Genomic DNA, 5,125 nt, shown 5'->3' with positions numbered 1-5,125 from the left:
AGAATAAGAAAAATAAAAGTTTTCGTTTCATCTTCACTTCTTCCTTCTCTAAAGCTCTTTTTATTTTTCTATTTTTTATTATTTTTTTTAGTATAGCCCCAAGTCTCTGACCTGTATTCTTCTCTCTGAAGAATTTCTTTTAACATTTCTTGCAAAACAGGCCTACTGGCAACAAATTCCCTCAATTTGCCTGAGAAAGCCTTATTTCTCTTCATCTTTGAAAGGATAATTTCACAGAAAAAAGAATTATTGGTTGATGGTTTGTTTTTTTTCTCAACACTAAATATTTCACTACTCTCCTTTTGTGTGTGGGATTTCTGAGGAGAAGCTGGGTATAGTTATTATCTTTGCTTCTCTATAGTTAAGGTGGTTTTTTCCCCCCTGCCTTTTTTCAACATTTTTTCTTTATCTTTGATTTTCTGCAGTTTGAATATGATAGGCCCAGATGTCTTTGTTTTTTGTTTTTGTTTTTTTCCTGCATTTATCCCACTTCATGTTCTCTGAGCTTCTTGGGATCTGTGGATTGGTGTCTGGCATTAATTTAGAGAGATTCTCAATTAATACTGCTCCAAATATTTCTTCTCTCTCCTCCCTCCCTCCCTCCTCTTGGTATTCCCATGATCTATGTTATACCTTTTGTGGTTGTCCCACAGTTCTTGGATATTCAGTTACTTTTTTTTTTTCAGTGTTTTTTCTTTTTGTTTTTCACTTTAGGAAGTTTCCAGTGATAAATCCTCAAGCTCAGAGATCCTTTCCTCAGCCATGTCCAGACTACTCATGAGCCCATCAAAGAGGCAGTCTTCATTTTTGTACAGCGGCTTCGATCTCTAGCATTTCTTTGATTCTTCCATATCAAAGAAATTTGTTTACATTGCCCATCTGTGCTTGCATACTGTCTACTGTATCCATTAGAGCCCTTAGCATATTATCATAGTTGGTTTAAATTCCCAGTCTGATAATTCCTGTATCCTTCCCATATCTGCATCTAGATCTGATGGTTACTCTGTCTCTGTAAACTGTATTTTGCCTTTCACTATACCTTGTCATTTTTTGTTGAAGGGCAAGCACAATGTACTACATAAAAAAGCATTGAACTAAACTAACTAGGTCTTGAGTGATGTGGTGAAGTATGGCAGGGAGGGGAAGCAGTCTACGGTCGTATGTTTAGAGCTTAATCTTGTAGTAAGCCGGGCCTCTGGTCTGTGAACTTCACAAGTGCTTCTCAACTTCTCTCCTGCTTCAGAGGGCAGGACGGCTAGTGGGGGCTGGAGTTGGGTGTGTCCCTTCCTTCAGGTTGGTTAGGCTCTGAAACAACCCTGGCAGGTTATCTTCTCACCAAATAGTTTCTCTTGAGGGTAGTACCTGTTGAGAAACATATTTCAAAGTGATTGTTTTCCTCTCCCCCTGCCAGAAGCAAGAAAAGATTTTTTTTTCTTTAATATTTACTATGAGAACCTAGTAGAGCTCCTACAGGTAAAAGCCACAAAAGCGTGGGGCTGCCCTATGACTGGACCCCCTTGGAGTTTTTAACACCCAGACTTGTCCACACTGAGCCTCCAGCAGTTTGTCAATCAGAGTTCAGGGTTTCCTACCCCAGCGCTGGTTTTTACAAGTGGTTTCTGCTTGTGGGTTTCTACTCAAGTAAGTTGTGATTCTTGGTGTCCACTCGTTTGTCTCTCCAATATTTGGGGCAGTAGTTTGCCCTGTGACCTCATTTCTCTGATGAATCTAAGAAGACTTGTTTATTTTTTAGTCTGTTCACCTTTTTTTTTTTTAATTACACATTTTTATCAGGAACTTTTAATGAATATAAGTACCATACCAAAACCAAAACATTATTTTTTAAAAAGGAAATTCTCTATGGGTGGGAAAACCTTTTTTTTCTTAGAAATTTTCTTTCAGAGACAAATGGTTGTGTCCACGTCAGTAATTTCCACTTACTAGACAAAATATTTAAGCCATAGATATATTCTTTTTTAAGAATGATAAATGTATGAAAGCAGCTCAGGCTGCCATAACAGAATACTATACTGGGTGGGTGCTTAAACAACAGAAATTTATTTTTTCACAGTTCTGGAGGCTGGAAGTCCAAGATCAAGGTGCCACCAAGGTTGGTTTCTAGAAAGACTCTCCTCTTGGCTTGTAGATGGCCCCTTTTCACCGTGAGCTCACTTGGCCTTCCTCTGTGTGTGGGCAGTGTCTGCCTCTTCTCATAAGGACGTCTGTCCTATTGGATTGGGGCCCACCCTTAGGACCTCATTTAACCTTAGTTACCTCTTCAAAAGCCGTATCTCCAATGTAGTCCCGTTCAGACTTAGGTCCTCAACATATCAGTTTGAGGGCGGGCAGGGATACCATTCAGTCCACAATAGTGGATTTTATTTCCATTTGTGGAGAAAGAATGCTCGAGTGCTTTTCAGTATTTAGGAACCATGATTCCATCTCCCAACATTAGAAATGTAAGAGTGTGTGTGTATGCGTGGTATCATCTTCCAATTTTTAAAATTGTGTTTTTTGATTCAGTTCTATCTTTTTGGAATTTCTCTTTAATTGACTGGAAGATGACTTTTAGATTTGTTTCTCCAAGCGTGGTTGGTGGATCATGTGCGTCAGAATCAATTAGTGGCCGTATGTGAAGTGTAGATTCCTGAGCCTCACCTTAGAATGATTAACTCAGAATAACAACAGCTTGGCCTGGGTTCATGGTCTTGAGATTCTTGAAGCCAGCGTTATATTCCCCAGCCATGAAAGGGAGGATCCGTGGGCTAAGAGCTGCAGGGCCATGACATTCCTTGTGTACAGTATCAGTAAACACCAACAGCAATGCCTGGGGAGTCTTGTTATTTCCTCTTCAAGACCTATAATATGTGTAAATTCTGTCACAGACGACCATGCATTGGCTCTAAATACTCGTATTTTTTAAATCTTTTTTTTTTTTTTTGTATTCACCAAGTTTTCTATCATTCTTGTATTTCCTAAAGGATTATTATCTTCTCATTTTTGCCTTCTGTCTTCTAGTCCACTATTGATAACTTACCCCAACCTTAGATTTTAGACAGTAAATAAACATTCAAAGAGTGTGCTGAAAGTAGATATATTGTTAGACTGACAAGGAAAGGAGTTTTGTTTTGTGTTTTGGTTTTTTTGGTGCCAAGTCAAGGAAGCAAGAAAGTGTTTTGTATATCAAGGGACCATACGTGGTTTGACATGACTAGGATTTGAAACAATTTTCTACACGGCACACTGGAATTGTGGGCAACACTCTTTAAGGGATGAAAAGACTTGGGGTAACACTAAACAAATACGCAGTAATCATCACCCAGATTGGCACTACACTGCAAGGGTATATCCTAGCATGTATGGAAATACCTCATAGTTCTCACACTGCTCGAGCGGTCACTCTTCAGCAATGTGATTGTGTTTGAGTAGTTTTCTCCCCTGCTCATATATGCTCATAAGGCAGAAGTGTCACATATTTCTGTAAATCTTACTTTAGAATGAATTTGCCTTGACCTCTTACTGGATACCCCATGTCCTCTTAGCTGAACATTCCAATGACAAGCAACGGCAAAACACAGTACAGATTCAATTATAGCAACAACAAAATTTGCACGTTTGTCAAAATTTGGTGCCATACCTTGCATATGGTTGGCAGGATGCCTGTTGGGAATTACTGGGCTTGAGGAAAGGAATTATATGATGGAATAGAGTAAATGTGGTGAAAAGGGCAACAACAATAATAGTGAAGACATCCACCATTTATTGAGAGGACAATATGTTAAATCTTTTCTCACATTATTTCTATTCCACACAACTATATGCAAAGTGTTGTTATTAATCTCTTTCATAGATGAGAAAAGTGAGGCTTACAAAGGTTAAGGATCCAAACTCAATGTACCTGATTCCACAACCCAGAATTTTTCTCACTATGTTTCAAAAATTGCATGGAGCCAGATCATGAAGTTCCTCATATGATACCACACTGAAAAGTTTAAGTACTATGGCCAGAATTTCCAGAAGTACATCCTGTGGAATGGTAATTCCTTAGGATGGGAAAAGTCCTTACTCTGAATGGGCTCTGGTGCCCAGATAGGCTTATGAAATGCTGGGTTCCACCAGACGCACACCCTCTCCAGACACCCACTACTTGAGCTGTGGTGCATAAGTATGAAGCCACTCTTCGGGGCTGGGGTGTGTTCTGGGGCCACGGAATAGAGCTTTTGTACGTGTGGTGCTAAACTCATTCATTCAGCGATTGAACTCATGGACTTAATCTCATTAGCAACACCATTCTAGATCCACGCTGTACCTTCCTGTCCAATCACAGTGATACATCTTTACTTTGAAGACATGTAGCAAATTCCTTAGAAAGCATGTTTTATTTGCCTTTCTTTTTAAAAAAAATATCTCACTTGTTAAGCAAAATTATTCTAGAATGTTTAAAAATCGCTTAGTTTATAGAATTTTAACTATATATTTAAATGTATAATTGTTTGTGTGTATATATACACACACACACACACAGAGTAAGCTTCCAATCTTACTATTTTTAATTTGTGTGTTTGTACATGTAAATGAACACACAAGGAAAAGTTTAGAAGGAAATATAGCAAAGGGTGAGAATTGATTATGTCTGTTGTGGCAGGATTACAGGCGATTTTGGTTTCCTTCTTTATATTTCTCTGTATTTTTTAAATTTTCAAAAAATATGTATTATTCTTATAAGGAGAACAACATATATTGTCATATGTATCCTCATTACCTAATTTAAAAGTTTGTTGTATTGCTTTTGTTTTTCAGTCTATCTAGGCACATGTGTTCCTTTTGCATATTTTATTCATGGACTAAAATCCCTGTCTGACTTTTCCAGTGAAATCAGCTTCTTAATGCTGATAAGAAATACTGAAAATTGCACTGAGACTGAATGAGTAATCTTGGGGATGATAGAACTCTTTGAAATGTCTGTCTGTGTGTCTGGTCTGTGTGCCTGTGTGTGTCTGTGTGTATTTGTGGTGTGTGTTTTGACTACCCAATGGGATTTGAATGAGCAACAATACAAAATAAGGGTTAGCTCGAGCAAGATCTAGAAGGGAAAGCACACAAAGAAGAGGGTGAAGAAAGAAGC

The sequence above is a fragment of the Ursus americanus genome, chromosome 3 (assembly GCF_024610735.1).
Source record: "Ursus americanus isolate L20-20 chromosome 3, mUrsAme1.1.p, whole genome shotgun sequence".
In the NCBI taxonomy this organism is placed as follows: Eukaryota; Metazoa; Chordata; class Mammalia; order Carnivora; family Ursidae; genus Ursus; species Ursus americanus.
Note: the sequence above shows the minus strand (reverse complement) of the source record.